Source organism: Leucoraja erinacea, chromosome 36, assembly GCF_028641065.1.
Source record: "Leucoraja erinacea ecotype New England chromosome 36, Leri_hhj_1, whole genome shotgun sequence".
In the NCBI taxonomy this organism is placed as follows: Eukaryota; Metazoa; Chordata; class Chondrichthyes; order Rajiformes; family Rajidae; genus Leucoraja; species Leucoraja erinaceus.
The window spans coordinates 3,133,007-3,158,006 of record NC_073412.1 but is presented as its reverse complement, the minus strand read 5'-3'; positions in this window follow the sequence as shown (position 1 = coordinate 3,158,006).

The following is a 25,000-nucleotide window of genomic DNA, read 5'->3' as shown; positions in this document are numbered from 1 at the left end:
TCCCACAGCCCACTGTCTCCGCCTCTTCCTTTCTTCTTCCCGCCCTCCCCTCACCCCCAAATCAGTCTGAAGAAGGGTCTTGACACGAAACCTCGCCTATTCCTGCGCTCCATAGATGCTGCCTCACCCGCTGAGTTCCTCCAGCATTTTTGTATTTTCCAGCATCTGCAGTTCTTTCTTAAACAAATATCTAACGGCGTCATTTGATGGGATCTGTCGCGACGATCGTCTCCTGAATCTCTTGTTTAAGAAGGAACTGCAGATGCTGGAAAAATCGAAGGTAGACAAAAATGCTGGAGGAACTCAGCGGGTGAGGCTGCATCTATGGAGCGAAGGAAATAGGTGACGTTTCGGTTCGAGACCCTTCTCCAGAACCTCAGCCGGGAAAAGCTGCAAACTCCAGGATCGCACTTCAACAGAAATGCCAGCCGCTCAGTGAGTGACCAAAGGGAATCTTTTGCAAATCATACGACTAAAATGTGGTGAGAGTACATCTGGAGAAGCCATTCTCGACCCATCAAAAAAATGAGATGAGAAATCTATATCATTCATCACCTCGATCATTTTATAATGGAACACAGAATTGAGGTTTTGACTTCTTGCATCCAATCAACGAAGTCTGTGGAAATCACATCATCTTTGTCAACAGACAGTCTAATGAATTTCTGACTCTGGGTCTCTGTTGCATTTAAAATTCTAACGAGCTGTCTCTCAGTATTTACATAACCTGCTAGAATGATATTTCACAGATAATCTGTAGAGACAGTCTTAGCCGGAGATATATGGGAGACATATTTTGATTGACCCGTCGAACACAGTCGGGACGGAAGCACCCACCCAAGATCTGGATGTCGTTATGAAGTGTTTAGATTAGTTTAGCTTGGAAACAGGCCCTTCACCTCCCCCCCCCCCCCCCCCCCCTCGAACCAACACCGACCAGCGATCCCCGCACATTTAAGGATAAGTGGGAAGTCTTTTAGGACCGAGATGAGAAAATCATTTTTCACACACACAGAGAGTGGTGAATCTGTGGAATTCTCTGCCACAGAAGGCAGTTGAGGCCACACAGTTCATTGGCTATATTTAAGAGGGAGTTAGATGTGGCCCTTGTGGCTAAAGGGATCAGGGGGTATGGAGAGAAGGCAGGGATGGGATACTGAGTTGGATGATCAGCCATGATCATATTGAATGGTGGTGCAGGCTCGAAGGGCCGAACGGCCTCTACTCCTGCACCTTTTTTCTATGTTTCTATTAACGCCATCCGACAGACAGCTACCTGAGGTCGCAGGGAGAACGTACAAACTCCGTACAGACAGCACCTGTTGTCGGGATCGAACCCGGGTCTCCGGCGCTGCATTCGCTGAAAGGCAGCGACTCTACCGCTGCGCCACCGTGCCCGTATAGTCGAACAAATGAATGTTGAGTCTCAACTAAACCGAGCATGCACTTGCTTCACAGCTCAGTGCTCTGTGCTTTTTGCCTCACTCTGTGCTCCTCCATGGCCAGAGTGAGGCCCAGTGCAAATTGGAGGAACAGCACCTCATATTTTGCTTGGGCAGCTTGCACCCCAGCGGCATGAACATTGACTTCTCTAACTTCAAGTAACCCTCTCTCTCCATCTCCTTCCCAGTTCTCCGACCAGTCTTACTGCCTCCGACTCTGAACCGTCCACTCACCTGACACCAGTCTGAAGAAGGGACTCGGCCCGAAACTTTGCCCATTCAATAGACAATAGACTATAGGTGCAGGAGGAGGCCATTCGGCCCTTCGAGCCAGCACCGCCATTCAATGTGATCATGGCTGATCATCCCCAATCAGTACCCCGTTCCTGCCTTCTCCCCATATCCCCGGACTCCGCTATCTTTAAGAGCCCTATCTAGCTCTCTCTTGAAAGCATCCAGAGAACCGGCCTCCACCGCCCTTCTCTCCAGAGATGCTGCCTGTCCAGCATTTTGTGCCTATCTTCGATTTAAACCAGCATCTGCAGTTCCTTCCTACAAACACAGTTTGTGGAAAGTTAGTTATTGATATTGTTCTTGTCGGGCAAAATTAAATGCATTGATTGCGACAATCAAAATGGCTCTTTTTGAAAGATCTTCGACAGCTGGAACAGCATTGGGCCGAGGGACAATGATGACTCCCGCCTGTTGTGCAAAGCAAAATGATATTCAAGACAACAGGAGATAGCAATGAGCAGCCACAGAGCTGCAGAAAATTAATGCCATTTGGAGTTTGTGCGTTCGATTTTAGAGGCTCCTAACATAAAATGGATAGACTGCTTGTCAGACTCCTCAGTGCGAAAAGAACAATAGAATTTACTGGCAATGAAAGAGAAATAAAAAGAGTAAACAAAAGATTGGATTGAGGTAAAGAACGAAATTAGGCCGTGAGAAGAGATATGACATCCCCACGGGAACGATTCACTGGCTGTTGGAGTGAGACTCTACGAAATCAGTTCAGTTTAGTTTAAGATGAAGATAGGCACAAAATGCTGGAGTAACTCAGCGGACAGGCGGCATCTCGGGGGGGGGGGGGGGGGGGGGGGTGGTGGCAGTCACCGAGGTACGTTGTTCAGACAGGGAAAGAAGGCTGTTCCTCGACCTGCTGGTTCGGCACGGAGAGGCGGAGAGAGAAGGACTCAATGGGTGACGTTTCGGGTTTAGTTTCGTTTCGAGATACAGCGCGGAAACACCGGGCCCACCGAGTCCACGCCGACCAGCGATCCCCACGCCCTAACACTATCCCACACACACTCTCGAGGGAATATTTACATTTGAACCAAAGCCAATTAACCTACAAACCTGTACGTCTTTGGAGTGTGGGAGGAAGCTGGAGATCTTGGAGACAACCCACGCAGGTCACGGGGAGAACGTGCAAACTCCGTGCAGATAATAATAATAATAATAAATTTTATTAATGGGCGCCTATCAAGAGTCTCAAGGACACCTTACAAAAATTTAGCAAGTAGAGGAAAAACATGTAAGCGGAATGAAATAAATAGTATAAATGTAAACGGCTCGATTGGAACCATGTTTAAGAAGGAACTGCAGATGCTGGAAAAATTTCGAAGGTTGGCAGAAATGCTGGAGAAACTCAGCGGGCGAGGCAGCATCTATGGAGCGAAGGAAATAGGCAACGTTGCCTATTTCCTTCAGGGTTTCAACCCGAAACGTTGCCAAAACTGATTGTAATCATGCATGGTCTTTCCGCTGACTGGTTAGCACGCAACAAAAGCTTTTCGCTGTACCTCGGTACACGTGACAATAAACTAAACTGAACTGAAATCCAACTTTGCCCAATTTATAAGACCGTCTCCCTTGCTCCTCTCTCCTCTCTCCTCTCTCCTCGTATTTTCTTAACACATTAGAGGCACCCACATTACTTTTATCCAGGGTAGACAAAAATGCTGGAGAAACTCAGCGGGTGCAGCAGCATCTATGGAGCGAAGGAAATAGGCAACGTTTCGGGCCGAAACCCTTGCGGGTTTCGACCCGAAACGTTGCCTATTTCCTTCAGGGTTTCGACCCAAAATGTTGCCTATTTCCTTCGCTCCATAGATGCTGCTGCACCCGCTGAGTTTTTCCAGCGCTTTTTGTCTACCTTCGATTTTCCAGCATCTGCAGTTCCTTCTTAAATGACTTTTATCCAGAACATGGATTCATCCAGAACATGGATATCTTAAGGATAAGGGGGAAATCTTTTAAAACCGAGATGAGAAGAACTTTTTTCACACAGAGAGTGGTGAATCTCTGGAACTCTCTGCCACAGAGGGTAGTTGAGGCCACAGTTCATTGGCTATATTTAAGAGGGAGTTAGATGTGGCCCTTCTGGCTAAGGGGATCAGGGGGTATGGAGAGAAGGCAGGTACGGGGTATTGAGTTGGATGATCAGCCATGATCATATTGAATGGCGGTGCAGGCTCGAAGGGCCGAATGGCCTACTCCTGCACCTAATTTCTATGTTTCTATGTTTCTATACTGAGTTGGATGATCAGCCATGATCATATTGAATGGCGGTGCAGGCTCGAAGGGCCGAATGGCCTACTCCTGCACCTAATTTCTATGTTTCTAACATATTTATTCCAAATTCATTTTCATAATCAAGAAGATATCTTTGAGAGTCTCTGATGTCTAAAGGGACAATATCATCAGTCTTCAAATAGAGGGCCAGATAACATTCCGTCCATCAATTCAAAGTCATTTCAACCTGAGGGTATATTTGTTATATTTGAACATGTGTGAATAAGCGAGTCTTTGACTATTTTGTATTTATTTTCAGAAGCAATATTTCTATGGGTTTCAGAACCGGTTAACTTTTGCAATTCTCATTTATGTATCATAGTCATAAAACTCCAACGCTTGTGCGATGAATCCCGCCAGCCAAATCGAATGACAGCCATAACAAAGGAAACAGTCTTTACCTTGTGAAAAGAAAATGACATTGTAACATGTGGTGCTGGAATATTGAAGGGGGCTGTCCCACTGTACAGGCTAATGCAAGAGTTCTCCCGAGTTTTTCACACAGAGAGTGGTGAATCTGTGGAATTCTCTGCCACAGAGGTAGTTGAGGCCACACAGTTCATTGGCTATATTTAAGAGGGAGTTAGATGTGGCCCTTGTGGCTAAAGGGATCAGGGGGTATGGAGAGAAGGCAGGTACAGGATACTGAGTTGGATGATCAGCCATGATCGTATTGAATGGCGAATGGTGCAGGCTCGAAGGGCCGAATGGCCTCTACTCCTGCACCTTTTTTCTATGTTTCTATTAACGCCATCCAACAGACAGCTACCTGAGGTCGCAGGGAGAACGTACAAACTCCGTACAGACAGCACCTGTTGTCGGGATCGAACCCGGGTCTCCGGCGCTGCATTCGCTGAAAGGCAGCGATTCTGCCCGCTGCGCCACCGTGCCCGTATAGTCGAACAAGTGAATGTTGAGTCTCAACTAAACCGAGCATGCACTTGCTTCACATGCATGCTCGGCCTCTACTCCTGCACCTATTTTCTATGTTTCCCCTGATTCGAACTCGGAGATTTACGGTAATGGCCGCTCGTAGGTACTCGGGGCTCTCGTGGAGATTTTTTCAACATGTTGAAAATACTTCACGAGTCTTCACGAGCTTACCGCCTTTCCCGAGCACCTGCCGTTAGCGTTACGAGCCGCTAAGAGACGTCCCCGAGCTCCGACGTACCCGCTACGTACATTCTCCGTGCTTACCACGAGTTTGATTTTTTTTTTTAACTCGGGAGAGCTCTTGGAATGAACTCGTACAGTGGGACAGGGCCATTTGAGTCTCAGACACAATGGTTCGATTGATAGAATGACGGGCGGGGAGACTGATAAAAATGAACAAACCTGATGTGGGGCAGGAAACTTTGAAGGTATTAACTATTCAGGTCATTGCAGGCGGGAACTGCAGATGCTTGTTAACTCTGAAGACGGACACAAAGTGCTGGAGTAACTCAGCGGGACAGGCAGCATCTCTGGAGAGAAGGAATGGGTGACGTTTCGGGTCGAGACCCTTCCTCGATTCAGTTTAGTCTATTGTCACGTGTACCGAGGTACAGTGAAAAGCTTCTGTTGCGCGCTAACCAGTCAGCGGAAAGACAATACATGATTACAATCGAGCCGTCCACAGTGTACATGATACATGATAAGGGAATAACGTTTAGTGCAAGGTAAAGCCAGCAAAGTCCGATCAAGGATAGTCTGAGGGCGGTGCTGGCTCAAAGGGCCGAATGGCCTACTCCTGCACCTATTGTCTATTGTCTACTGAGACCCTTCTTCAGACTGGTTGGGGATAAGGGGAAGGAGAGATATAGATGGTGATGTGGGGAGATAAAGAACATTGAATGAAAGGTAATGCAGAAAAGTAACGATGATAAAGGAATCAGGCCATTGTTAGCTGTTTGTTGGGTGTAAATGAGATGCTGGTGCAACTTGGGTGGGGGAGGGATGGAGAGAGAGGGAATGTCGGGGTTACCTGATGTGAGAGAAATCAATATTCATACCGCTGGGGTGTAAGCTGCCCAAGTGAAATATGAGATGCTGTTCCTTCGCTCCTCATCCTCTCCTCCTTAAAGGTACATCCTTTTATTCTGAGACCGTGCCCTTTGTTCCAGGACTCTCCCACTAGTGGACACATCCTCTCCACATTCATTCTATCCAGGCCTTTCACTATTCACTTTGTGTTTGACAAGAAAGTTATATTGATGCAACTTTGTAATTCAAGCTGGGCAAATAACGCAGGTACACATAAATGCTGGAGAAACTCAGAGGGTGCAGCAGCATCTATGGAGCGAAGGAAATAGGCAACGTTTCGGGTCGAAACCCTGAAGGAAATAGGCAACGTTTCGGGTCGAAACCCTGAAGGAAATAGGTAACGTTTCGGGTCGAAACCCGTAAGGGTTTCGGCCCGAAACGTTGCCTATTTCCTTCGCTCCATAGATGCTGTTGCACCCGCTGAGTTTCTCCAGCATTTTTGTCTACCTTCGATTTTCCAGCATCTGCAGTTCCTTCTCAAACAACCAGACGGTCTGAAGAGGGGTCTCGGTCCGAAACGTCACCCACTCCTTCTCTCCGGAGACGGTGCCTGTCCCGCTGAGTTACTCCAGTGTCCACCTCCAGCATCCATTGTGTTTTTTACTGCAAAGAGAATCTGCAGGAATCCTGAAGTCAGATTCCTAATACATGTCTGCAGCGTAGGAACATCTTCCAGGCACAATTACAAACCCGATGACTAACATAACAGGTCAATGATCATGTTTAACAATTGATTTTCTGATTAAATTCTACAGGGCAGCCCACATAAACGTTGTGATACGCGATAGATTTTCGAAGGCTGAGCGTCTAAATGTCACCATCAATAATAACTTAATATTCAATATGTTGCCAAAATTATGTTTTATATTTTGTGTTTCTGTAACGGTTGCTCTTTAAATCAGGCATTTCATTCCGTTTAAATGGTACTGGGCTGTGGACATTACCGTTACGACATATAATACATCTGGTTTGCACGGTGGCGCACAGCGGTAGAGTTGCTGCCTCACAGCGCCAGAGACCCGGGTTCGATCCTGACTACGGGTGCTAATATAACCATATAACCATATAACAATTACAGCACGGAAACAGGCCATCTCGGCCCTACAAGTCCGTGCCGAACAACTTTTTTTTCCCCTTAGTCCCACCTGCCTGCACTCATACCATAACCCTCCATTCCCTTCTCATCCATATGCCTATCCAATTTATTTTTAAATGATACTAATGAACCTGCCTCCATCACTTCCACTGGAAGCTCATTCCACACCGCTACCACTCTCTGAGTAAAGAAGTTCCCCCTCATGTTACCCCTAAACTTCTGTCCCTTAATTCTGAAGTCATGTCCTCTTGTTTGTTTCTTCCCTATTCTCAAAGGGAAAAGCTGGTCCACATCAACTCTGTCTATCCCTCTCATCATTTTAAAGACCTCTATCAAGTCCCCCCTTAACCTTCTGCGCTCCAGAGAATAAAGACCTAACTTATTCAACCTATCTCTGTAACTTAGTTGTTGAAACCCAGGCAACATTCTAGTAAATCTCCTCTGTACTCTCTCGATTTTGTTGACATCCTTCCTATAATTGGGCGACCAAAATTGTACACCATACTCCAGATTTGGTCTCACCAATGCCTTGTACAATTTTAACATTACATCCCAGCTTCTATACTCAATGCTCTGACTTATAAAGGCTAGCATACCAAAAGCTTTCTTTACCACCCTATCTATATGAGATTCCACCTTCAAGGAACTATGCACGGTTATACCCAGATCCCTCTGTTCAACTGTATTCTTCAATTCCCTACTGTGCTGTCTGTACGGAGTTTGCACGTTCTCCCCGTGACCTACATGGGTCTACTCCACGTGCTCCAGGTTCCTCCCACACTCCAAAGACGTGCGGGTTTGTAGATTAATTGGCTTCGGTTCAAATTGTGAACTGTCCCTGGTGTGTGTGTAGGATAGTGTTAGTGTGCGGGGATCGCTGGTCGGCGCCAAGTGCCTGTTTTCTCGTTGTATCTCTAAAAACTAATAGGTAAACAGAAATGCTGGAGAAACTCAGCGGGTGCAGCTCACCTCCTCTCTAAAAACAAATAGGCTTTTTCTTCTAATTATAGACAATAGACAATAGGTGCAGGAGTAGGCCATTCGGCCCTTCGAGCCAGCACCGCCATTCAATGTGATCATGGCTGATCATCCGCAATCAGTACCCCGTTCCTGCCTTCTCTCCATATCCCTTAACTCCACTATCCCTAAGAGCCCTATCTAGCTCTCTCTTGAAAGCATCCAGAGAACCGGCCTCCGAGGCAGAGAATTCCACAACTCTCTGTGAGAAAAAGTTTTTCCTCGTCTCCGTTCTAAATGGCTTACCCCTTATTCTTAAACTGTGTGTGGCCCCTGGTTCTGGACTCCCCCAACATCGGGAACATGTTTCCTGCCTCTAGTGTGTCCAAACCCTTAATAATCTTATATGTTTCAATGAGATCCCCTCTCATCCTATTTGGATAATTTGGCGAAATGTTAAAGAAGGCAAGGCAGGTGATGATCAATTTAACGTGACTAATCACTGTGCAATGTGCAGCTGGGACTGTGAAGGTTTGTCGAGCACTTAGCATGGAGGTAATGCTGTCAACATCGTGTCCAGTAACTGGGGAATAGTTAGTTGCTGATCATACCATCGCACCGCCAGGCATGTGTCATCGTAACCTTTGTGGAAACAGGATCATGTCCGACATCATCCATCTTCGCCGATAACGTTACAACTTTCATGGACGTGCCCATTTAACAAGTTCAAGTCAAGTCACTTTTATTTGTATAGCACATTTAAAAAACAACTCTCGTTGGCCAAAGTGCTTTACATTGGTGGAGGTACTAACGTTGTAAAAACAGTGGTTCATAGATTACGTACATACATAAATACATACATGTAGCCCTCACTCAGAGAATGTCAAGAAAGGCTTGAGAGAGGCGTGGATATCCAATAGTGTTTGCTGATTCTAAGCCAGGTTTGACTGCAGGCTATACGAGCGGTTGAGGTTACCTTTGACCAGACGGGAGACGACGAGCAGCCAGACACAACGGAGTGGCCATCTTGAAGGTGCCTTTGCGGGCATTTTGTGAGCGTTTAACGGCCGTGCGATCTTCTGCTATCGATTCTCAGTAGTCAAGACCTTGAAGCATTCTTTTAGATCTCTCCCCACCGAACTTAAGGCAAAGAAGTCAGATACAAGGCGGCATCTGTAGGGTGGCACGGTGGCACAGCGGTAGAGTTGCTGCCTCACAGCGCCAGAGGCCACAGCCTCAGAATGAAAGGACGTTCCTTTGGGATGGAGATGAGGAGGAATTTCTTTAGTCAGAGGTTGGTGATTCTGTGGAATTCACTGCCACAGAAGGCGGTGGAGGACAAGTCAGTGGATATTTTTAAAGGGCCTGTCCCACTGTACGAGTTCGCCCAAGAGCCGAGTTTAAAAAAAAGTCAAACTCGTAAGCACGTGGAATGTACGTAGCGGGCACGTCGGAGCTCGTTGGCGTCTCTTAGCGGCTCGTAACGCTAGCGGCAGGTACTCAGGAAATGAGGTAAGCGCGTGCAGTTTTTTCAACATGTTGAAAAATGCCCACCAGAGCCCCGAGTACTGACGAGCGGCCATTACCGTAATTCTCCGAGTTCGATTTGGAAAACTCGGGAGAGCTCTTGAATTAGCTCGTACAGTTGGACAGGCCCTGAAGACATGCAATGATAGATTCTTGATTAGTACGGGGGGTGAGGAGAAGGGGGTGAAGAGGGAAAGGTAGATCCGCCGTTATTGAATAGCAGAGTTGACTTGACGGGCCGAATGGCCTAATTCTGCTTGCATCAATGTGTGGTCACATCACCCCCTCTCTCCCCCCCTCTCTCTCCCCCCACCCCCCCCCCCCCCCCCCTCTGTCTATTTCCCTCTCTCTCTCTATCTCCTGTGAGACACTGTTCAAAACCCAGCTCTTTGTCCGAAAGGTGAAGCCCTTTGTCAGGGAGGTTGTGGAAGGTCAGGAACGATGATCTCACTGTGAGGGAGAAGCCACTGAGTGCAGCCTCACTGCAGGGCATTTCACACATTGTCGGAGCTGTGGGAATTAACGCAGAGCCTGACAGCAAACAGCGCAGAGGAACACATTCTGGACCGAGATCCTTCTTCAGATTGCTCAGAGTCTGAAGAAGGGTCTCGACCCGAAGCATCACCCGTTCCTTCTCTCCAGAGATGCTGCCTGTCCCGCTGAGTTACTCCAGATTTTTGTGTGTCTATCTTCGGTGTAAACCAGCATCTGCAGTTCCCTTCCAACAGAGATTAGTGGCTGAGCCTGCGAACTGCTTGGTCACCAGTGGACGATCTTCCAGCGGGCAGTGGCTGCATTGTTACTGGTGCCCATGGGGTAAGGGGCAAGGGGCGAGGCTGTGGAAAGGTCACTCACAATCCTGAGGTGGCATCGGACGAGACTACACAGTCTTCTCAAAGGGCAGAGCCATTGGGGTTTACAGAGTCCGACACAAAATGCTGGAGTAACTCAGCGGGACAGGCAGCGACTTCGATTTAAACCAGCATCTGCAGCTCTTCCCTGCGTTTACTGAATTGCCTGAATCAGGCTCAGTTTGAACACGCTGCCTCGAGGGAGGATTGTGTTGCGATTTAAGATGTCTCAAAAAATACTCGGGTACATAGCTTGGGTTTACTGACACCAGGTCGACACTGTGAGACCAGCAGACACTGTCTGAACAACCACAGCCATTGGAGACCGTCCAGAACTGGAAGGTCAGAGGTAGTGACCTTCATATCTTCGGCAGGGGCAGGAGGAGCAAGGAAAGATTCAGCATCTACAGAGAGACAAAGAACAAGGCAGATTGGGATCAGAGGTTCAAAGACTCGGCTTGTACTCGCTAGAATTTAGAAGATTGAGGGGGGATCTTATAGAAACTTACAAAGTTCTTAAGGGGTTGGACAGGCTAGATGCAGGAAGATTGTTCCCGATGTTGGGGAAGTCCAGAACTAGGGGTCACACAGTTTAAGGATAAGGGGGAAATCTTCTTTGGACCGAGATGAGGAAATCATTTTTTACACAGAGAGTGGTGAATCTGTGGAATTCTCTGCCACAGAAACATAGAAACATAGAAATTAGGTGCAGGAGTAGGCCATTCGGCCCTTCGAGCCTGCACCGCCATTCAATATGATCATGGCTGATCATCCAACTCAGTATCCCGTACCTGCCTTCTCTCCATCCCCATGATCCCTTTAGCCACAAGGGCCACATCTAACTCCCTCAAAAGAAGGTAGTTGAGGCCACAGTTCATTGGCTATATTTAAGAGGGAGTTAGATGTGGCTCTTGTGGCTAAGGGGATCAGGGGGTATGGAGAGAAGGCAGGTACGGGATACTGAGTTGGATGATCAGCCATGATCATATTGAATGGCGGTGCAGGCTCGAAGGGCCGAATGGCCTCTACTCTTGCACCTATTGTCTATGTTTCTATGTTACTATGTGGGACTAACGTAGATGGGACATGTTGGTCAGTGGGGACTGTTTTCACTGACTCTATTAACAACCCATCTCTCAGGTTCAGCGACCCATGTGTGCGTTTTCTCCGAGATCTTTACTTTCCTCCCACGCTCCAAAGACGTGCAGGTTTGCAGGACATTCGGCTTGGCCTTGATGTAAAATTGTCCCTAGTGTGTGGAGGGTAGCGTGCGTGTGCGGGGATCGCTGGCCGGCGCGGACCGAAGGGCCTGTTTCCTCGTTGTGTCTCTAAACTAAATTAAACTAAACTAAAGGTACGCAAAAACGCTGGAGAAACTCAGCGGGTGCAGCAGCATCTATTGAGTGAAGGAAATAGGCAACGTTTCGGGACAAAAATGCTGGAGAAACTCAGCGGGTGCAGCAGCATCTATGGAGCGAAGGAAATAGGTAACGTTTCGGGGCGAAACCCTTCCGGGTTTCGACCCGAAACGTTGCCTATTTCCTTCAAAGTTTCGGCCCGAAACGTTGCCTATTTCCTTCGCTCCATAGATGCTGCTGCACCCACTGAGTTTCTCCAGCATTTTTGTCTACCTTCGATTTTCCAGCATCTGCAGTTCCTTCTTGAACACTAATCTAAACTAAATCTTTGAACGGTGCCAGTCCACAGCTGACAGAGAAAGTGTTTCCTCCTGAACCGTTCCTCAATGTAAATCGAGGACTTTATCACCTCGAATCATTCAAGCAGTTTGTGTATACTTAACCTGAAAGCTGCAGGCTCCTCGAGACAATTCATTTCCTTTCCACAAGCCTGCATTTTTTTTCCCCTAGCAACCTAATTGTCCCCTCATTACATATTGATTTTCCACTTGCAGTGATCTACAATAGTCTTGCATCATTACGTCTGATCTATACTATTAATGATCTATTAACAGCCTACCCATGCGGGGCCAGCAGGTTGTGTGTCCTTCCCCCACTTCTGTTCCTCCGTGGTATTGACACAGGCACGCTGGTGATCTGCGGAGGAAGGAACCGCAGATGCTGGTTGACACCGAAGATAGACACAGTGGGCACAGCGGTAGAGTCGCTGCCTTACAGCGCTTGCAGCGCTGGAGACCCGGGTTCGATCCCGACCACGGGTGCTGTCTGTGCAGAGTGTGCAGCCCAAATTCGATCCACTTTGAGATCCCAGCTACAAAGACAGATGTGTACAGCAATTCGTTCTTCCCCCGCACAATTAAAGCATGGAATAATAATCTTCTGTACACAAAATTGCCGGAGAAACTCAGCGGGTGCAGCAGCATCTATGGAGCGAAGGAAATAGGCAACGTTTCGGGTCGAAACCCTTCCGGGTTTCGACCCGAAACGTTGCCTATTTCCTTCAAAGTTTCGGCCCGAAACGTTGCCTATTTCCTTCGCTCCATAGATGCTGCTGCACCCGCTGAGTTTCTCCAGCAAATTTGTGTACCTTCGATTTTCCAGCATCTGCACAGTTCCTTCTTGAACACATGGAATAATCTTCACCCAACTACAGTTACCCAACCAGATACAACTAAATTTAAGGCAGCTCTTTCTTCCCAAAAACCCTTTCTGGCTTAAGTCCTCCCTCCACCATCTCCACAGTTTAAATTCCATTTGGATTATTTTGGAGGACCAAGAAACCAAGAACCAAGAGTTTGTACGTTCTCCCCGTGACCAGCGTGGGTTTTCTCCGGGAACTTCGGTTTCCTCCCACACTCCAAAGACGTACAGGCTTGTGGGCTGCAGGGCCTGTTTTTCGCGCTGTATCTCTCAACTAAACTAAAGAAAAAAGCTGGAGTAACTCAGCAGGACAGGCAGTATCTCCAGACGGAAGGAATAATGGGTCACCCTTCTTCAGACAAGAGAGATCTGATGGAACTGACCGCATTTGGAGTATAGTCAAGTCAAGTCAATGTTATTTCTATAGCACATTTAAATACAACCCTCATTGACCAAAGTGCTTTATTTCAGTGCAGGTACTAATGATATGCCATTTATTGTCACTATACATGTATAGTGAAACTGAAAGCTGCTCGTACTCAGTGCATACATATAATTTAGTACAAAAAACAAGAAACAGAAAAACAAAAACAGAAGGGAGAAGGGGGGGGGGATAGGTGCACAATTCTGCGGCGCTATATACATATATACAGATGGAAGTCCGGGTGTTGGGCACTGGAGTCAGTGCATGTGTGAATTTGAATTAAGAGTAGTTATAATTTTCGGAAAGAAACTATTCCTGAGTCTGTTTGTCCTGGATTTGATGCACCTATAGCGCCTTCCAGAGGGCAGCAGGTCGAACAGTCCAAACGCAGGATGGGAGCTGTCTTTGGTGATCTTCTTTGCCCTGCTAAGGCAGCGGGAGGTGTAGATGTCCATCAGGGAGGGGAGAGGGCAACCAATGATCCTCAGCGCTGTCCTGGTTACCCTCTGAAGCCTCTCCCTGTCTGCCATGGTGCAGCTGCCATACCATGCTGTAATGCAGTATGTCAGCAGGCTCTCGATGGACGAGCGGTAGAAGGTCAGCAGCAGGTTAGAGTCCAGGTTGTGCTTCCTGAGGACCCTCAGGAAGTGCAGCCGCTGCTGAGCCTTCTTGATGACCGCTGTCGTGTTGTCTGTCCAGGAGATATCAGCAGCGATATGGACGCCGAGAAACCGGAAGGTGTTGACCCTCTCCACACACTCGCCGTTGATGTGTAGGGGGACTAAGTCGGTGCTGTGCCTCCTGAAGTCGACAATGAGCTCTTTTGTTTTCCTGGTGTTCAGAGCCAGATGTTACTAACGTGCTACAAACAGTGGTACACAGATCTAACAATACATACATAAATACATACACCCAGCGCTCCCTCAGAGCTCCTCAAGAAACGCTTGTGAGTAGAAATAAGTTTTAAGTCTCGACTTAAAAGAGTTGATGGAGGGGGCAGTTCTGAAGGGATGCTGCTGTTCCACAGTCTAGGAGCTGCAACCGCAAAAGTGCGGTCGCCCCTGAGCTTATGCCTGGACCACGGGATGGTCTGTAACCTCAAGTCGACCGATCTGACGGACCTGGAGGTGTTATGGTGGGTTAGCAGATTTTTGATGTAGATTGGGGACAATTTGTATACATAAAGCAGGAGCTTGAAATTGATTCAAACCGCACAGGGAGCCAGTGGAGAGAGGCCAGGATCGGGGTGATGTGGTCACTTTTTCGGGTGCCCGTCAGGAGTCTCGCTGCGGCGTTTTGGACCAGTTGCAGGCGGGACAGGGATGATTGGCTGATGCCAGTGTAAAGGGAGTTGCAGTAATCGAGGCGGGAGGAGATAAATGAGTGGATGATCTTTTTGAGGAGCAGTTGTGGGCAGTTTTGGGCCCCATATCTGAGGAGGGATGTATTAGTGTCAGTGGAGGTTCGGTCACTTCAGTTTAGTTTATAGTCACATGTACCGAGGTACAGTGAAAAGCCTTCGTTCATTGTTGGTTAATTGGAAAGTAGTAAGCTGTTTGCTTCTCTGCTCTTAGCGACCTGTTGTTTTCACGTTCCTGAACATTACCGGACACCTCTTACAGTGGTCTATAAAACCATGAGGGTATACATTTATTGGCCAAGTATTCACATACAAGGAATTTGCATTGGTGCTCCGCCCGCAAGTGACAACATGGCATGCAGTGGCAGTTAGGAATGACACATAAAACATTAAATTAAATGGGAGGAATAGATCGGGTAGATGCACAGAGACTCTCGCCCAGAGTAGGCGAATCGAGAACCAGGGGACATCGGCTTAAGGTGAAGGGGAAAGATTTAATAGGAATCTGAGGGGGTGACCTTTTCATGCAAAGGGTGGTGGGTGCATGGAACGAGCTGCTGGAGGAGGTAGTTGAGGCTGGGACTACGGCAACGTTTAAGAAGCTATTAGACAAGGTACATGGATAGGACAGGTTTAGAGGGATATGAACCAAACGCGGGCATGTGGGACTAGTGTAGATGGGACATGTTGGTCGGTGTGGGCAAGTTGGGCCGAAGGGCCTTCTTTCACTATGAGTCTATGACCCTATTACCAATCTATTTCTCAGGTTCAGTGGCCAAAGGTGTAATGAACACCAGAAGAGCTATTAGCATAGATCTAAAGGCTGTAAAATAGACCCAGTTAAGCAGGGATGTGTTATACAAGGGGACGTGTGGATAGAAATGTGGCTTCAAGGCATTAGATTAAACCAGACATGGATTGGAATGGAAGAGATTGCAATCGATTGCAAGCTTTCACAAATCATTTCCCAAACCCATATGATAAGTATTGTAATGGGTAACAATCCATTAAAGGTCTTAATCGTAAAGGACAAAGGAACAGAGGAAATCAGAAATAAAGTGATAGCAGTCAAATCCAATTGAATGACACCAGCAGACAGGATTTGAACTGTGGTGGAATAGTTTCTGCCGTTAAAGAAATCCCTCCTTGACGCATTTCAGTAAGATATATAGCAAGAGATGCTATTACTAACGTGTAAAAATTGTTGCTAGGACTCGAGGGACAGAGCTGTTCGGAGCAGTTGCGCAGAGTTCGACTTTCAGTTCAGTTTTGTTTTAGCTGTTTAGTTTAGAGTAATGCCCCCTGTCCCACTTAGGAAACCTGAACGGAAACCTCTGGAGACTTTGTGCCCCACCCAAGGTTTCCGGAGGTTGCAGGTGGTTGCCGGAGGTTGCAGGTAGTGGAAACAGGTAGGGAGACTGACAAAAACCTCCGGGAACCGCACGGAAACCTTGGGTGGGGCGCAAAGTCTCCAGAGGTTTCCGTTCAGGTTTCCTAAGTGGGACGGGGGCATTATACAGTGCGGAAACACTGGGGTCTGCACCAACCAGCGATCTCTGAATATTAACACTATCCTACACACACTAAGGGCCTTCATAGCAATCTAATGTGTCGGAAGGAACTGCAGATGCTGATTTAATCCGGGGGTAGACACAAAGTGCTGGAGTAACTCAGCGGGACAGGCAGCATCTCTGGAGAGAAGGAATGGGTGACATTGAGTCTCAACCCGATTCCTTCTCTCCAGAGATGCTGCCTGTCTCGCTGAGTTACTCCAGCACTTTGTGTCTACCCTCGGATTAAACCAGCTTCTGCAGTTCCTCCCGACACATTAGATTGCTATCTCCGCCCCTTATACTGTAAAACCCGCTGCCAATATTTGACCTATGGTTAAATATTGGCAGCTGTTACTGGATGAATTCCCACAGCTGAACGATCAGGATTTGAAGATAAATATTCTTAAGTCTTCATTACCTTCAGAGATTGGCTAGAATCGTTTTATATTGAATTTGCAATAGAAGAAAATTTGCATATATATATTTTATGAAGCACTTGTAAATTTTGATTGCTTAGCCTCTGCATGAGAATTGGATTCATGCAACGAGGTTTAACTGTGTTTGGGCTGGAACAATTGGGTCAGAGGCAATTGAATATTAAGATGCAAAGGGTGGGAGGGGGGGTTACTGACAAAGGTGTTTCTGGAGATTTTTCTCACTTCACCTCCCACTAAGTACAGAGGAGATTTACTAGAATGTTGCCTGGGTTTCAGCAACTAAGTTACAGAGAAAGGTTGAACAAGTTAGGGCTTTATTCTTTGGAGCGCAGAAGGTTAAGGGGGGACTTGATAGAGGTCTTTACAATGATGAGAGGGATAGACAGAGTTGACGTGGATAAGCTTTTCCCACTGAGAGGAGGGAAGATGCAAACAAGGGGACATGGCTTGAGAATTAAGGGACAGAAGTTTAGGGGTAACATGAGGGGGAACTTCTTTACTCAGAGAGTGGTAGCTGTGTGGAATGAGCTTCCAGTGAAGGTGGTGGAGGCAGGTTTGTTTTTATCATTTAAAAATAAATTGGATAGTTATATGGACGAGAAAGGAATGGAGGGTTATGGTCTGAGCGCAGGTAGATGGGACTAGGGGAGAATACGTGTTCGGCACGGACTAGAAGGGTCGAGATGGCCTGTTTCCGTGCTGTAATTATTATATGGTTATATGGTTATAACTCAAAGTATTTTCCTTCTTGCAACAAGTTTAAAACTGACAAAAAATCTTCAGTAAAAAATGGTGGGGGAAATGGGGGCCTGCATATATATTAGTTCCAAATCTTCACCAGTCTGAAGAAGGGTCTCGGCCCGAAACATCATTTAAGACTGAGGTGAGAGAAAACTTTTTCACCCAGAGAGTTGTGAATTTGTGGAATTCCCTGCCACACAGAGGGCAGTGGAGGCCAAGTCACTGGATGGATTTAAGAGAGAGTTAGATAGAGCTCTAGGGGTTAGTGGAATCAAGGGATATGGGGAGAAGGCAGGCACGGGTTATTGATTGGGGACGATCAGCCATAATCACAATGAATGGCGGTGCTGGCTCCATGGGTGGCCCTACCAGGAGCATCGCTCCAGACGGCATCGCTGTCAGGATCTCAAGGTGACCATACACCTATACTAAACTAAACTAAACTAAACTAAGACCCCCCACACACATGCACGCTAGGGTGGCCAAATAATCTGCCCTTTGGCCAATCTTTTGGGATGTGGAAGGAAAGCGCAGTACTCATGGGAAACTGTTGCAATCACAGGGAGAACGTGCAAACTCCACACAGACAGCACCGGAGGTCAGGATTGAACCCTGATCACCGGAGTAGGTTCGTTCGCTCGTGTGTCAGACGGCGTGTAGCTCGCTGTTGGCGTCTGTCGTTGTCCAACATGTTGACAGAATTGGTCGACCCCCACCCATCACAAAGTGCATCGTGCTGCCGATTCCGGGGAGGCTGATAGAAAATAGACAACAGGTGCAGGAGGAGGCCATTCGGCCCTTCGAGCCAGCACCGCCATTCAATGTGATCATGGCTGATCATCCCCAATCAGTACCCCGTTCCTGCCTTCTCCCCATATCCCCTGACTCCGCTATCTTTAAGAGCTCTATCTAGCTCTCTCTTGAAAGTATCCAGAGAACCGGCCTTGGCCCCAGGTTGGTGGAGGTGGACCGTTGTACACTTGAGCAGCTGCCCCCAGCCTTTCCAGAATATCTTATGAAATGTACCCTGACGACAGTAAATAAATAGGAATACAGTCCCATAAATGTAAATAGATATGATTACATAGAAACATAGAAAATAGGTGCAGGAGTAGAGGCCATTCGGCCCTTCGAGAATGCACCGCCATTCGATATGATCATGGCTGATCATCCAACTCAGTATCCTGTACCTGCCTTCTCTCCATACCCCCTGATCCCCTTAGCCACAAGGGCCACATCTAACTCCCTCTTAAATATAGCCAATGAACTGTGGCCTCAACTACCCTCTGTGGCAGAGAGTTCCAGAGATTCACCACTCTCTGTGTGAAAAAGGTTCTTCTCATCTCGGTTTTAAAGGATTTCCCCCTTATCCTTAAGCTGTGACCCCTTGTCCTGGACTTCCCCAACATCGGGAACAATCTTCCTGCATCTAGCCTATCCAACCCCTTAAGAATTTTGTACGTTTCTATAAGATCCCCTCTCAATCTCCTAAATTCTAGAGAGTATAAACCAAGTCTATCCAGTCTTTCTTCATAAGACAGTCCTGACATCCCAGGAATCAGTCTGGTGAACCATCTCTGCACTCCCTCTATGGCAATTGAGGATTGAGGAACTATTGAGCTGAGAAACTAGATAAAAAACTTCTATCTCCTCCCTATAAAATGCGACCATGTTCGGTAATGTATCATGATTGGAAATACATGCAGTATATTCCACAGTGAAAGGAGAACTAAGTCACTTAACAATCACTTAAAGTAATTAAAAAATATATCAATTCGGCGGGCAGATTCCGATCTGCCTTACTTCGGGGAAGTGAGAGTTGTGTTTTAAATACGTGATGGATTATCTTGCTGTAGACTGGAGAAATCCAGGCAGAAAACTGGAGGATGTTTCTAATGTGGAAATGCAACTGTACGATAGGATTTCGTAAGGGCTTGGACACACTAGAGGCAGGAAACATGTTCCCTAGCGGAGTCAAGGGATATGGGGAGAAGGCAGGCACGTGTTATATGATCGGGGATGATCAGCCACGATCGCAATGAATGACGGAGCTGGCTCGAAGGGCCGAATGGCCTCCTCCTGCACCTATTTGCTATGGTTCTATGATGTTGGGGGAGTCCAGAACCAGGGGCCACACACACAGTTTTAGAATAAGGGGTAAGCCATTTAGAACGGAGACGCGGAAACACCTTTTCTCACAGGGTGTGGTGAGTCTGTGGAATTCTCTGCCTCAGAGGGCGGTGGAGGCAAGTTCTCTGGATGCTTTCAAGAGAGAGCTAGATAGGGCTCTTAAAAATAGCAGAGTCAGGGGATATGGGGAGAAGGCAGGAACTGATTGGGGATGATCAGCCATGATCACATTGAATGGCGGTGCTGGCTCAAAGGGCCGAATGGCCTACTCCTGCACCTATTGTCTATTGTCTATTGTCTATTATACATTGTATTATCAGGATGTCTGGAATAATTTCCAACTCTTGTTCTAATATCATTGTGTTAAATATATTATTCTGATTTCTGCATTCTGAATTGGCTGTAGAGTGCGGGGCTGGTTTTACCCAGGTGGAAGTGGATGAGAACCATAGGGAGATTAATAGGAAGTCTCTTGCCAAGGGTAAAGGGCCTGTCTTTTTCAGATTCATTTTAATTGTCATTGTGTGTACAGAGACAACGTGCATTTAGCATCTCCCTTGGAGCGAACTGCAAAACGATTTGAATAAAAAATAAATAATAAGTGTCCGGGGGGAGGTAGTTGTGATTGGGTCACCACCACAATGTTTAGAGTGACAAAAAACTGTTCCTCGACCTGCTGGTTCGGCAACGGAGGTAGCGCCTGATGGGATTCTGTCCAGGTTTTTGAGAGCAGTCCTTGGCGTTCCGCAGACAGCCTGTGACGTGGAACCGGTGATGGGCTTTCACCACCCCTGCAGTGCTCGGTGGTTTGCCCTACCCTGTGATGCAGTTGGTAAGGATGCTCCGATGGTGCAAGACGTGCGGGGCTGCAGAGGTAAGTTTTTGATGAGCCTTCCAGTGGTATTGTAGGTCCAAGAGAGGTTGGAGAGTGGATGAAGCGAAAAACCATGAGGGAGAATAGATCGGGCAGAGCACAAAGTCTCTTGCCACCAGAGTAAAGGGCCTGTTCCAAACCTTCATGACCTAATTCACCACCTCTGCCGAGTTTGCCCTTGACTCACACTCGTCACAAAGTCGTAGGTAGGTCGTAGCAGGCCGTGATGCTAGTCGTAGGTACTCGTGGCATCAAGTAGGTCGGGGCGTTTTTTTCTAGCCTGATGAAAAATGTCCACGAGTAAGTAAGGAAGTAAGTTTATTGGCCAAGTATTCACATACAAGGAATTTGCCTTGGTGCTCCGCCCACAAGTAACAACATGACATACAGTGACAGTTACGAATGACTCAGAGAACACTAAACATTAATAATAATAAAACATTAATGATAAAACACCATTGATCTAGCATGTGAACCAACAAACATACCAGATCAAATGGAGGCTACAGATATTTGGCTGTTGAGTAGAGCAACTACTGGTGGATAAAAACTGTTTCTATGTTTGTGGCTGTGGCAGCTTTGTCAGTCCGGAGTCGCCTTCCAGAGGGAAGTGATAAAAGGTCGCGAATTAGGTTGTGAAAGTGGGACAGACTCTTAAGGGGGAACGTGGACCAGAGGACATAGCTCCTTAAACCCCGATGTCCACTGGTCCTCGATTCACCTGCTACAATCCCTCTCAATGTCCACTCAAATAGGGACAAAATGCTGGCATGTTTGACTTCCATCTGTACATATTGATCACAAGGGACCTCAGGCTATAAAGGAATTGATAACATCCCCTTAATCCTTTTCTTTCATTCAGTATTTTAATTAAAAAAGATTTGGTTGAAGAATCTCTGGGACTTGTCAGTTGGGAACTTTTGTTCTTCAAACGAGGAGAATGTCGTCAGATTAGATTTATAACAAAACCTCCCAATGTCTCAATTAAAAACCTAAGCTAATGAAACAGTGTGAGTGGTTGTGATGAAGAGAGTGTGTGGATAGGCGGTGTCATGGTGTTAAACTTAGATATACAGTAGCTCTTAGGGCTAATGGAATCGAGGGATATGGGGAAAATAGCAGGGACGGGGCACTGATTTCGAAGGGCCGAATGGCCTACTCCTGCATCTATTTTTTTTCCATGTTTCTATGTAAACTGCGATTTATTCCAATCAAGTATTGGCCAGAGTGATGTTGTAGAACATTGGACAGTACAATAGGCGATCCCCGCACCGCACACACACTAGCACCATCCTACACCCATGTCCTAGGGACATTGTTACATTTACCAAGCCAATTATTCAGATTCAGATTCAATTTAATTGTCATTGTCAGTGTACAGTACAGAGACAAAGCTGCCACAATTAACCTACAAACCTGCACGTATTTGGAGCGTGGGAGGAAACTGAAGATCCCGGAGGTGACGGGGAGAACGTACAAACTCCGTACAGACAGCACCCGTAGTCGGGATCGAACCGGGGGTCTCCGGAGCTGCAAGGCAGCAACTCTACCGCTGCGCCACCATGGATATAGCAAATGTGCTGTTACTATTGGCGGAGTTGGCATGGGCCATGATCACATCGAATGCCAGAGTGGGAGCTTGAATGTTCAAGAAGGAACTGTGCAGATGCTGGAAAATCGAAGGTAGACAAAAATGCTGGAGAAACTCAGCGGGTGCAGCAGCGTCTATGGAGCGAAGGAAATAGGCAACGTTTCGGGCCGAAACCCTTACGGGTTTCGACCCGAAACGTTGCCTATTTCCTTCAGGGTTTCGACCCGAAACACAAAAATTCTGGAGAAACTCAGCGGGTGCAGCAGCATCTATGGAGCGAGGGAAATAGGCAACGTTTCGGGCCGAAACCCTTCTTCAGGAGCAGCTTCAATGTCTCTGGGTAGTAAAATGTTCCAACAACCATATTAATCTCGGCTGTCCCACTGAGTCACTCCAGCACTTTGTATCTTATCTCCAGTTTAAATCAGCGTCTGCAGTTCCTTCCTGCATGTGGATCTCGGCCGCAGACCCGGCCTGTTGACCAGGAGACAGGAGATCAGACCCAGAAAACACTTGTGTTAAAATCGGAAAAGAAAAACCAAATCCTCGCATCCTCCAGAGGAGAAGATTCAATATCAAGTCAGCTGGACTTCCACACCAACACAATGGATCTGGTTTTTACAACCTCTGCCTCATCGTGTACACCCCCTGCTCGTTACATGGGGCAGAGTCACATTGGTTGCATGGTAATATAAGATGTAAAAGAACATCCTTTTGTTGCCTTTGTTGCGTTGCCTTTTTCCTCCTAAATCCTAGTCTCGTTTATCTGATTGATGCCCTCTCCTTTTTAATAAGACAGTGCTGAAATAATTCGAAGAGGTATTAAAGCCGGGAGTCCAAGCTCGTCAGCGCTTGCTATTTATGCTTCAATGGGAAGATGTTTGCTTGGATTTGTTTACTTTGCATTCATTGTCCTTGTGTATGTTAGAATCAATCTGCAATTAGTTTGCAATTAAGCTGCCAGAGCCATATGTTTCCTTGTTGCAGCTGTTCTTTCAGTCCAAACTATTCGCCTCTCACTCTCCTCCCCTATTTGTGTAACCGCATGTTGTACACGATGACAGTTCAAAGAATATCCGACTTCAATCGTATTCTCGACGTTGCTTCCCGATGTCCACATCAGCTGAGCAATATCTGCCCATGGCCACGCTGAGCCTTTTGTTCCCCTTCAGACGTGAGAGGCAATGTTTCCCCTGTAAGGAGCAAACCCAGAGCACCCTGAGCCACCCTACCTTTCTTTCTTTTAAAATCTTTTTATTAGCTTTTTTTCCAAAAACAAAAAACACAATGATAAGCATAGCAATGATATTGATACATAGGGATCAGGATTACATCTGACACGAGGTACAGTGGTCGTCTTGTGGGAGTGCGGGAGGAAGCCGGAGCACCCAGAGAAAACCCGCGCAGCTCACAGGGAGGACGTGCAAACTCCACACAGGCAGCACAGCACCCGATGTCAGGATCGAACCTGGATCTCCGGCGCTGTGAGGCAGCGACACTACCCACTGTGCCATCCTGCGAAAGGCCCTAGGAGCAGGGAGGTTCTACTGCAGTTGTACAGGGTCTTGGTGAGACCACACCTGGAGTATTGCGTACAGTTCTGGTCTCCTAATCTGAGGAAATACATTCTTGCCATAGAGGATTTGAGTATAGAGCAGGGAGGTTCTACTGCAGACTGTTCCTGGTCTTAGTGAGACTTTCACCTGGAAAATTGCGTAGACTTTTTGTACTCGCTAGAATTAGAGAAGATTGATTCTTGCCTTATAGAAACTTACAGAGAAGGTTCACCAGGGTTGGACAGGCTAGATGCAGGAAGATTATTCCCGATGTTGGGGAAGTCCAGAACAAGGGGTCACACAGTTTAAGGATAAGGGGGAAATCTTTTAGGACCGAGATGAGAAAATCATTTTTTACACAGAGAGTGGTGAATCTTGGAAAATTCTGCCACAGAAGGTAGTTGACAGCCAGAGTTCATTGGCTATTATTTAAGAATGTTAGATGTGGCCCTTGTGGCTAAAGGGGTCAGGGGGTATGGAGAGAAGGGGAAACAGGATTTTAGGACCGAGAAACATAGAAATTAGGTTTTTTAGGCCATTCGGCCCTGTCGAGCCTGCACTGCCACAGATAGGTCATGGCTGATCAGGCCAACTCAGTATCCTGTACCTGCCTTCTCTTTATAGAGGGAGTTAGCCTGTCCACCCCTTAAGTTTTGTAAGTTTCTTTAGGGGGTATCTTAAGGGGTTGGACAGGCTAGATACTGAGTTGGATGATCAGCCATGATCATATTGAATGGCGGTGCTGGCTCGAAGGGCCGAATGGCCTCTACTCCTGCACCTATTTTCTATGTTTCTATGTCTATGTCATGTTGGTTACTTGGAACAAACAGGCTAGATCAGCTTGTGTCTACAGGAAAAAGCTGGTGTAACTCAGCGAGGACAGGCAGCATCTCTGGAGAGAAGGAATGGGTGACTTCTTCTTGTGTGTGGCGTGCACAGCCTAAAGTTGCCGGACAACTTGTTCTATTTGATTGTGCGCGCCTGTTTGATTGCATTTGTCGAAACAGGGGCGGACCACGTGAAGGTTGCAATCTCCCACCCCGAATGGGTGACGTTTCGGATCGACAGGGAACCTTTTAGCCCCACTATAATAATGAACACATCCGCATCGGTGCGATCATTTTTGTATTTGAGCCTGAATCGCGAGGAAACATTAAAGCTGAGAGATAGTTCCCCACGGACCAACATCCTAGTTTTCCCAACACCATTCTCTCACTTCACCCATTAAGCTCGATGACATTCACCAATCTTTTTGTCATCTTTACACCCTCGTAGAAGGCTTGCCGTCCATTTTTTTGTCTGCT